This window comes from Eptatretus burgeri, chromosome 11, assembly GCF_056783735.1.
Source record: "Eptatretus burgeri isolate ZD-2024b chromosome 11, Ebu_testis_v1, whole genome shotgun sequence".
NCBI lineage: Eukaryota > Metazoa > Chordata > Myxini > Myxiniformes > Myxinidae > Eptatretus > Eptatretus burgeri.
The window spans coordinates 15,403,894-15,415,198 of NC_140971.1; positions in this window are offsets into that span (position 1 = coordinate 15,403,894).

Genomic DNA, 11,305 nt, shown 5'->3' on the forward strand with positions numbered 1-11,305 from the left:
CCACCTTATTTAACATGCTAATTTAGTTATTTGTGCTTGTTTGCATCCTTTATCAGGTCAGGTATGGGAGCATTCACCAGAACAGCGCGTCGCTGCGTCCACTTTCCACCGGTACTCCAGGGGCCTCCGTCTGGCCATCCCCCAGACAGATGCCTGGCCATCCCCATCTCATTGAGATGCCGATCAACCTGCTGCAACCACGAGGCATGTGGTTGGCCTCTTGGCCTCCTCCACTCATGAGACTCCCTCGCCGAGAGAATCTGGTGAGCAGGATCAGCGTCAGGAAAACAAGCCACATGTCCAGACAGCCGCAGCTGATGCTCACGGACTATGCAGGTAACAAATCTCATTTGAGTCTCTCTCAGCAACCGCTCGTGAGACACAAAGTCCGACCAGCAATCGCAAAGGATTCCCCGAAGAGACCTGGTACCAAAGGAATTAAATCTCCGTCTCATCCTTTAAGATGTCCCTAAAACAGTAACTTTCCCATTTGGAATTATCTTCAACGTTTTTTGACTCTGAGACAGGCAGACAGACGGAAAAAAAATGACCATACTCCTTTCTGAGCATGCGTGATCAGGATGAGATTCCGTAGAATTTGCCAAATTCAATTCCAAGGTACTGCTAAACTGTAGGGTCCTTTTCCGATTCATGTTTCACAATGTTCAAAATTTAAAATTCATTTTGAAATCAAGTAATTCCTTGATCAAAGACTGATGTCTGTAGACGGACAGATTGAACCAACTGTTTAAACCCATTTTGTGCTTCCAGCATGGGTTAACAAATGTGTTTTACAGCTTCTTGCATACACTAGCATACTCATTACTCGGTGGATTAAACATTCATGGAAGATTGTAAAAGACGGGAGAAAACCGCAAAGTTTTGTACTTAACAATAATCACCACAATTGTTTAGTGTCAGTACGAGGAGATTTTTGAGAAACCCCTCGTATGTAAAAGGTTCGAGCAAGTGGCCACACCATCTCGCTATACACACTAGAAAAAGGGAGTTATTCCATTACAGCTGTGGGATTTTAGAGAAGCTGGAAGTTTTTCTCCAAAGTAAATTAACACCTAACTTATTGATATGAAAAAAATATATATAATTTGCATTTTTCTTGTTTTGATCAATTGTTGCGGTGTTGATGTGGTGCTGGCATGATGAGCTGAAATTTAAAAAAAAGGGTTTTTAAGAGATTGTTTTTAAGTGCACAGAATCATCAAATCATAGCATAGTTATCCTTGTACACAAGGTAACTTGAGATGTTTGTGCTTCCAATTCTCATTCATAACTAACTAGACCAGCACTCCATGGTCCACATACCTACCCAGGCTGCGCAGTTTACGTTTTGTACGTTTTTACATTAGTTTTTTGTCAAGTTGACACTGATAGGCTGGATCGACATCCAGAACTGAACCAAAATCTAATCGGTTGTTCTTGTCACCGACCCAACTCATCCACCAAGTTTCGTCCGAATCCGTCCACAAATTTTTGAAATATCATGCTGTATATCGTTTATGGCCCTATCTCTCAATGGTGAAGAATCACTTTAAAAATAAAAATATTCTCATACCTGGATCCGAATTTGGATCCTCACCAAAATGGAATCAATTCATCTGTCACACACCCAAACTGTCCACAAAGTTTTGTCTGCATCCAAACACACAGACAAACAGGGATGAAAGCAGGGTGCCAGTGATAACACATCTCCTCTTCACGAAAGACACTGTGAGCTTTTCAACTTCCACCAACTAATTGTATCCGACTGTACACCCGGCTTCACGTTCATCCGAGGGATGGTGCACATTATGATGCAACGCCCTGCCGAGGAAGCATCAATCCAAGAGTTTATAGTTGTATTTGGACAAACACAAACTGGGCTCAAAGGCAAGTGCACGATCTCTGACCTTAAAACATGCTAATACAGTGATAGAGAATAATCTTAAACTATAAATAATTTTCCAAGAGTTGAACTCTAGATTTCCATAACTCAATACAATGATCGTCGAGCAAAATTAGAACAACGTAGAACTATCCTCATCACAAATACCACGAAGGAACCCGGACGTGAGTGAGCAGGATCTGACATTAATTGCAGGAAAAGTTTTTATTGTTCATGAAGTTACATTGATCTCCGTCACCTTTTTTACTAGATATGGATGGCCATGAGCCAACGGCCATCCATATCTAGTGCCCAACTGTGTCTGCGGACGTCCTCCTGCAGTTGGGTTACTTCTTATTAGGAGGTTTGTGGCAGGATTTGTACCGTAAAATGCCATCGTAAAACCCTTCATGCCACAAAACACAACAACGCAAAGAAATATGAAAACCCACTCCGTGGGAGTACCTCCTGTGCAGCTTCCCTTTCAACCTGGTGTTGGCTTAGTGGTAAGGGTGGCAGCGTGGGATCTTAGGTTCCTGAGTTCAAGCCCCAATGGCCGCTGAATTAAAATACACCAGGAGGTTGACTCAGTCTGTCATCCTTCCGAGGTCGGAAAAATGAGCACCAGTGTACTGGTAAGAGGGACACTGCATCAGCGGCATAGCCGTGTCCCAACCAATGATGCAACCAGTAGCCACAGGCTGCACGAGAGAGAGAGAGAGAGAGAGAGAGAGAGAGAGAGAGAGAGAGAGAGACAGAGAGAGAGAGAGAGAGAGAAAGAGAGAGAGAGAGAGAGAGAGAGAGAGAGAGAGAGAGAGAGAGAGAGAGAGAGAGAGAGAGAGAGAGAGAGATTACCTTTCGAAGGGCAGCTCACCAGATGACAGGATTGGGGCAAAGCCTTCATGACCCCCAATCTTTGATGATAGGAGGGAAACCATGGGATAACATTCCCGGGTCAGATTGCGGGAGAGTGTGTCGGGGTAGTGCTGAGGTGTCGTCCACTAGACTGCGGTGTCCTTGAGGTAACCAGAGGCGGTCCCTTCGGGTGGGTGCTTGGAATGTCCTATCCCTACGAGAGGATGATCACCTATCTCTGTTATCATCTCAGCTCAAGCGTTTGGACATCAGTATTGTAGCATTCTCGAAGGTTCGGAGACCGGATTGCGGCAACATCATAGTGGGTGGTTACACCTACTATTGGTCTGGTCGCTCTGATGGTTACCAAGCTCAAGGAGTTGCTGTAGCTGTGTCCAATAAGTTGACTCCAATGATAATTGAGGTAACACAATCAACGAGCGTATTATGAGACGAAGGATTCGTCACTCCTTAGGTGTCATTTCCCTGGTTTCTGTTTATCCTCCAACTGAGGCGAGTGATCTCACCATGAAGGACGCATTCTACGCCACGCTCGAGTCTGTGGTTGATCAGTGCCCCAGACGAGATACACTTCTAGTCTTAGGGGATTTCAATGCATCGACTGGAACTGATAGGGATGGTTATGAGATGTGTGTTGGTCCCCCATGGGTCAGGAACTGTGAACCTGAATAGCACTAAGTTCCTTGACTTTGCAAGAAGTCATGGACTTTACGTGGCTGGTTCATGGTTTCAGCACACACAAGCTCATCGCTGTACTTGGTATTCCAACGCTGGCGGTGTGGCAAAGGAGATTGACCATGTCCTCCTTGATGGTTGCTGGAGGATGATCCAGAACTGCAGGGTCTAATGGAGCGCTCAGTTCCTCAATACTGACCACTGGCTTGTTGTAACAACTCTGAAGTTGAACCTTAAATCCAAGAGAATGGTGCCATCCCAGCCGAGGCTGGATGTTGGCAAGCTCAAGGATGAGAGTAGCTGAGGAGTTTGTGAACAAGCTGAGTGGAGATTTGAGCGGTCTGGGTGCTTTGGGAGATCCTGAAGAGTTGTGGAGTGCCTTCAAGACCACCATCCTTGATGTTGCCGGTGGATGTCTTGGAAGTCACCGCAGGGCAAAGAAGAATTTTGTCTCTCAAGGGACAATGGATACCATTGACCAGAGTCGCAGGGCCAGGCTGAATGGCAGAGATGAGCTGTTCAGGGAGCTGAGGTGTAAAACTGTACGTGCGCTAAAGGCGGACAAGGAGGCCTATGTGCAAGGAATCTGTGAGGGGGTAGAGCATCAACTGTGGTCAAGGGATTCTCGTCCTGCTTTCAGGGGAATTTGTGCATCAAGTTCATCCAAGTACATCCCTCGGAGCACTGCAGTTAGAGCAGAGAGTGGTAGGCTCTTGACAGAGGAGTCCGAAGTGAAGGCCCGCTGGGCCGGTTATTTTGAGCAGTTGTACCAGGCTGATCCACCAGCTGTCAAGTTGGACGTCAGGGGTGTAACAATCCCTGTTGCTGACCCTCCAATCAACTGTGGTCCACCTTCGCCTGTGGAAACACAGGCAGCGGTGAACCGGTTGAAATGGGGTAAAGCTCCAGGGATCTGTGGCATCCATGCTGAACTTCAAGGCTGGTGGAAATGCTGCACTCGTGTCGTTGCATGCAGTTTTGTGCTCTGCCTGGAACACAGGCATCATCCCAACTGATTGGAAGAGGGGCCTTGTTGTCCCTCTCTGGAAAGGGAAGGGTGATCGCCAAGACTGCAACAACAACCGAGGGATGACACTGCTCTCAGTGCCGGGCAAGGTCTTTGCTCGGATAATTCTTGATAGGGTTCGCCACCATCTGCTTGAGCACCAGCATCCAGAGCAGTCAGGCTTTACACCAAAGAGGTCAACGATTGACCGTATCCTTGCTCTTCGGATACTCACTGAACGCAGACAAGAGTTTTGGCAGGGGCTGCTTGCAGCTTATGTTGATCTCTATGAAGCATTCGATTCAGTGAATCGGGATGCCCTCTGGAGGATTCTTGGTCTTCGTGGGGTGCCACCAAAACTGATATATCTGATGTCTGAACTCTACTCTGGTACTGAGAGTGCTGTGAGATGTGGTGGTACCATCTCTGACTTATTTCCAGTTATTACTGGAGTTTGTCAGGGGTGTGTACTGGCTCCCACACTTTTCAGCACTTGTATGGACTGGATTCTTGGGAGGATGTCAGAGAGATCAAGCTGCGGTGCATCATTTGGGAATGTCAAGATCTCTGACCTTGATTTCGCAGATGATGCAGTCATCTTTGCGGAGACTTTAGATATCCTTTTGGGGGCCCTCGAGGTGCTGAATGAGGAGTCGGGGCCGCTCCGCTCGGATTACGGGTTTCCTGGGTAAAAACTAAGATCCAGGCTTTCAATAACATCATGGATGCTGCTGTCCTGTCTGTGTCTGTTTGTGGTGATGGTGCTGAGGTCGTGGAGAGATTCACTTACCTTGGCAGTGATATTCATGTCTCTGCTGGCTGTGAGTCAGAGGTCAATAGACGTCTGGGTCGGGCCTGTGGAGTCATGGATTCACTGGATAATGGGGTGTTGCGCTGCCGGTACCTGTGCTGGAGGACGAAAGTCCGAGTCTTCAGGTACTTGGTGCTTCCAGTCTTGCTCTATGGATGTGAGACTTGGACTCTGACCAGGGATCTGAGACAGAGACTTAATTCCTTTGGTACCAGGTCTCGTTGGAGAATCCTTGGCTATCGCTGGTCGGACTTTGTGTCCAATGAGCGGTTGCCGAGAGAGACTCAAATGAGATTTGTTACCTGCATAGTCTGTGAGCGGCAGCTGCGGCTGCATGGACATGTGGCTTGTTTTCCTGACGCTGATCCTGCTCACCAGATTCTCTCAGCAAGGGAGTCTCTTGAGTGGAGGAGGCCAATTGGCCGCCCACGTGCCTTGTGGTTGCAGCAGGTTAATCGGCATCTCAAGGAGATTTGGATGGGCCAGGCATCTGCCTGGGGGATGGCCAGACAGAGGCCCCTGGAGTACCGGCGGAAAGTGAACGCAGTGACGCGCTGCTCTGGCGCATGCTCCCATACCTGACCTGACCTTTTTCTTGGATAAAAAGTCAAGGCTCATGGAAGAGCTAGAGCATAGAATGGATCAGGACTAAACAGATCAAAAGGAACAGCAGAAAGAGGGAGGAAACACCAACAGTAAGGCGAAGGGACAAAACAGAGATAGACTTGGTCAAACAAAAGTGATGATGGCCTTGCAATACACATCCCCTACCAATATGATTATTTTTTTAAGTCCAAAATTGGGCATCACTGAAAATTTGACGAAACGCTCTGAAAATCGAACTTGTTCTGTGCCTTATCATATTAAAGCAATGTACCAAGTTTCAGTTGAATATGTTCAAGGGTATGGGGGAAAAAAAGGTCTGAAAAACTACAGGTGGGATGGACAGACGCACAGACAGATTGACAGAGCAAACCTATAGCCCTCTCCGGTGAAACCGGTAGGCACAGGGTAGACAAGATGAATAAAGAAGCAAACTCTCAGGAAAGAAGAACTGGAAATTTGGAAGGATGTCGGCTTGGGGAAGGGGTGGGGGGGTTGACGAGGATAAAAAAAAATCATGATTTTGGATGTGGGATGATCTGAGATGGTGTGGAACGGGTGTCTTGAGGACCTGGAGGGAAAAAAAGAGGTTGAAGAGAGTGTGGAATTTGGTTCCACAGGCAGGAAAGGAGATGAGCAATTGAGTGGAGATGAGCACTAATCCTGGATTTAGGTCGTTTTATGAGATGGGGGTTACTGGTGAACCACGTGGACCCTGCAGGTACTTGGGGGGGGGGGGACAAAGCATGGAGAGAGCAGAAGACAGATAGACCACCAACCTGTCTAACATGCGAAAGTGATAGGCCCATAGACACAGCTTCATCATGAGAGATCCATTGATTTTGAAGGCTTTGGTTTCCATGACATCAAGCTGAACAATATGTGAGGTAGGGGAGCCAGCCTGGAGGGGAGTGCAGTACATCAAGCTGTGGATGAAGGCCTTGTAGGTGGATAATAGTTCAGGTGTGCTAAGGAAGGACTTTGTACAATGGTGAACGCCCGGTCGGCGGCTGGCTTGGGAGGCCAACTTTGAAGTGTGCTATACCCAAGAACAATGATGTCTGATCGTGAGACCCAGGAACTTAAGTGACTGAACTTTATCAAGAGGATTGTTAAGAAAGTAGATGGGGGGGTTTGTCATACGGTCCTTTCAGAGAGATGGTGAGAGCGTAAGATTTGTCATGATTGAAAGACATTTTCCAAGTGTTTGACCAGCTTGTGATTTTGTCAAGGTCTGAAGAGAGGGAAGAGGCTGCAGCCTGCCGATCTGAAGGATGAGGGATGTCATGGCAGAGGGTGCAGTGATCAGCTAAGAGATAAAGGGGATTTTCCAGAGAGTCAAAGAGATCGTTGATAAAGATTAAGAATCGGACTAGGTCCAGAACACTCCCTTGGAGCACTTTAGTCTCAATAGGGAGAGGAGATGAAAGGATTCCATTGACAGCCACATGGTTGCTATGAAACTAGAGGAAGTCAGTGACCCAAGAGTGGAGTTGACCTTGTATGTCATAAGCAGAGAGTTCGGAGAGCAAGGTGGGATGCCAGACTGTACTGATAGCTCGAGATATCTCTATATAGAGACGGTCCTGATCTCATTTCTGCCATTCAGGGTGTCCATTGGGGGGAGAGTTGAATCAGAACGTCCATTTTATGTGGAGTGACCTGGTCTGAATCCGAATTGATGATCTGAGATGATTTGACCTCAAGTACCCTTGTGACTAATTGCACACAAATGCATATCAGTGCTTTCAGCATTTCCCATGACAAAGAAATGACTTTTGCCAACCATATGCCCTATATGTCATCATTTCTCTTGAAAAAGCCACTTCTTTGTGCTTATTGCTTTATTTATGTGCAGACACGGCAGGGTTGTTAAAAGGAAGCATTCATCTTTTTGCAACATTGCAATCTGCTCCTAAACATTGCAGATGCAGAGAAACCTTTTACTCAAAACACAGATTTGAATTTCCATCTATACAAACCATACCAACCCATTTATTGATATTTTGTTTGTTAATCAATCATGGTGACCGTTCAAAGGTCCTTTCTGCACAATCTCTGTGATCATTACTCTTGGGTGTGCCGGTAGTGGCGTATGCCGGTGTTTGTGGGCATGTGTGCGAACGACTTGTCATATTGTTTCAAAGAATTAGATGTGATGGCCATCGCATCCTAATAATTGCCGTATTGGTTCAAAGCCTTAAACATGATGGCATCCTTTCATTGGAATTCTGTGGCACATTGCTCAGGAACCCCAAAACATGGCAGGGCTACTTTACATTTGCACTCGATCTTGCAGTACACTGGAAATAAATGTCCATAGCAATCCCAATTTTGCTTTTGTAATTCCACCACTGTTTCCGACTTCATGAGGTATCTAATGGAACAATAGTGGAACGTCCATATCTATTGCTTGCAATTTAATGTGCGGGTTCTCGGCATGCCATCTGAGTGACTGATACAAGCCTCAAACACATTTCTGTAACTCAATAGTTTAGTTAGAAGACCCCAATTCCGAATTGTTTAGAGGTTAGGGGTGGGGGACCCATTTCAAAGCAAAATAGAACCATCTGTTACTGGTTTATAATGCAAGACGGTGGCTACCTAAGCGAATGAGGTTTGAATCGAGCATTGCAATGAATTCTGAGCTGCTTGCTGCTTGTGTTTTATTCCATGAGCTTGCTTGCAATATATTGTTTTATACACCTGTCTACCTGCATCAAGCCAAGTGTATATATCTGTCAGCACGGTCGGTGAACCGGCGTCTTGGGGAGTAGCTCTCCTGTCCAGGTTTCAAAGTGTGTACGGAGTGTGGAAGTATAAACTACCTTGAAATGTGATGAAGTCTACATACAAGCTGTATGTGTGTGTGCTTTTTTAAAAGAAATTCCATTTCCACTTGATCTGATATGCAAAAGCTCATTAGTTGTACACAGCATCAATGCAGGCAGCATGTGTGGAGATATTAAATCTGATATCGTTTGCTAAACACCACAAACTATCCCTATACGTAGCTCCCTGTGGGGAATAACAAAGTGATAAAAAAACATTCTTCCCCATTAAGGCTTTTTGGTACTTTTAAGTGTAATTTTATATCCTTTTTTGGTATTCATAGTCGAGGCTCTTTAGTCCATATATAGGCCCAGACCAGAAATTATACTTATAGGTATTGATAGAATTGTGGGTGGTCAAATTCTCGTTAAGATTTTTTAATTGGTGCATATATCTATAGCTGATATTTTGATATCATAACCATTGAAGAGTGGAGGCTTATTGGTAGTCATCATCTCTTGGATGTACCCACCCTCCGTATGACAAAAGCAAAAAGACAAAATGTATCGTCCCCCTTCGTGAGAACGATTTAAGAAGGGTTTTAAAAGCTAATCTTTTAACACGACTGCATGTTCACTGTAGTGTACTTTTGAGGATTAAAAAAAAAAAATTGAAAATTTTTTTTCATAAAAGAGTTATTACGTCTCTTCTATTGGAATTGTCAATGGTGACTTGCAAAATAAGCCTAAAGGGTGGTGTACAAAAGCTTTTTTAAAATAACAATAAATTCAAGGCACAGGGAGGTGAAACTTGCTTCACGTGATGTGTAACGTGCACAGAGTAAAAGGAGTGTTCATTTACATCCGTATGATGTCTAATAAATAAAGAAGATACAAGCACATCTGTCGCTAGGCCGAGGCTTCAGACATTGAGGCTGTACGAATGAAACGAAATGTCCCAGAAGAAAAAGAAAATCGGGTCACATTTGTACATGTTTTGTTGTAAAATAATGCTTCTTGCTACGAAACATCATATCTTCCAGTCTCCTTGAATATTTCGTTGCCATTTCTCCAACCCGTCATTTTTGACGGGCTTTTATACTCGTGTTACATATAAATGCCTATTGGGATGTTTACATGTTGAATGCCAAAGTTACTGTTCACCTCATGAATCATTATGACTGATATTTGATGTCATCTGCATCTCTGTTGTCGTATGCATCAGGGACATCTAGTTTCACAACAACCTCTTCCTCATCTTCAGCTGGATGGTTGTTACACATCTGGAGCTTGCACATGTCTGTGCACTTCATACTATTGGTAAGGCATGTGCATTCTGGTAGTTTGCGTGATCGCACACACTTGCAAGAGAGCAGTTGCAACCCTGCATTTGGTGCTGGTGAACCCTGCATCCACTCAATGGCCAGCATCCCATCATCATCTTTGGTCCACATATACCCCTTGGGACTTGGCACAAAGGGTCGACTTTGCAGACAACGCCTCCAAATTGCAGCCGGGTAGTTGGCAGGGAGGACGTGCATGAAGAGGCAGTCTTCACATGGTGGAAGCTGGCTGGACTTCATCTGTCCCTGTCTATCACAGAAGACTTGATGCCACAGCTTGTTGATGCAAGAGATTGGGTAGAAGGTACATACATGTGGCAGGTGATCTCCTGTAGCTTCTGAAAGAGCTCTGTAGATAGGCCCCGTGATTGACTGAGCTGACTGAAGGTCTCCTGATAGGTCTTGTCTGCCTTCATTTGTTTCAAGGTACTTCTCTTTTCACGGCCTACAAAGGCACTGGTGATGTCACAACTTGTGAACACATGCAGTCCAATCAGAGCATCACAGACACTGTCTCCCATCGCTCTGGTAATCTAGCAAATATCAAGGAACCATGCATGGTTTTGCAATCCACACTTCTGACACACAGGGGTATGGAATGTCATTCTTGAGGCCAAGATGCAATAGGAGGACATCTGTATCTTCAGCAGGGATCACCCCAGCCTTGTAACTGGCCTCTGCTGCATGTAATGCATGCAGAAGCATGTGGGTATCCACTTCCTCTTGTGTAGGTTTCAGTTCTGTGACTTCCTCCTAATGCTCCTTGGTAATCTTGCAGCATACCTCCTCACAGGTACATAGAGCAACTTGTCCTCCAGCTTCTCCCTGTATTTGGGCAATTTCCACTCATCCACCAGGAACTTGATTAAACTTGCTTTGTTAGAAGAGCTGTAGAGCAGTTCCTCCACTGGATGCTGTGTCCTTATGTGATGCTCTTCAACTGTATGGCTATGCATGTACCTCTGCTGCACATTTTTGCTTCTTTAATGGACTTCTCTGGATAAACATCGAAGATGACATTGATATTGGTGTGGATTTCAGAATCGGATCCGAGTTTTGTGAGCGCTTCATGTTTTTGCTCGGTTACAAATGGCTAATTTCTGGCGTTCGTCCAGTGCCCCAAAAATGGCGTCGTAAGCCAGGCCTGTGTTAATTTGGAGTTGCATCTCGTTCGATGGCCAGGAGAAAATGACCGCGAGAATGGATGGATGGAGGTCATGTGCAGCGATGAGCCAATAGGTAAGCTGGATTTGGCTGAAGTCTGCTTGAGTCTCTGCCCACACTGGTCGCCTATAAAAGGACAGCAGGACTGCCTGGTCCTGCTTGGTGGTTGGTCAG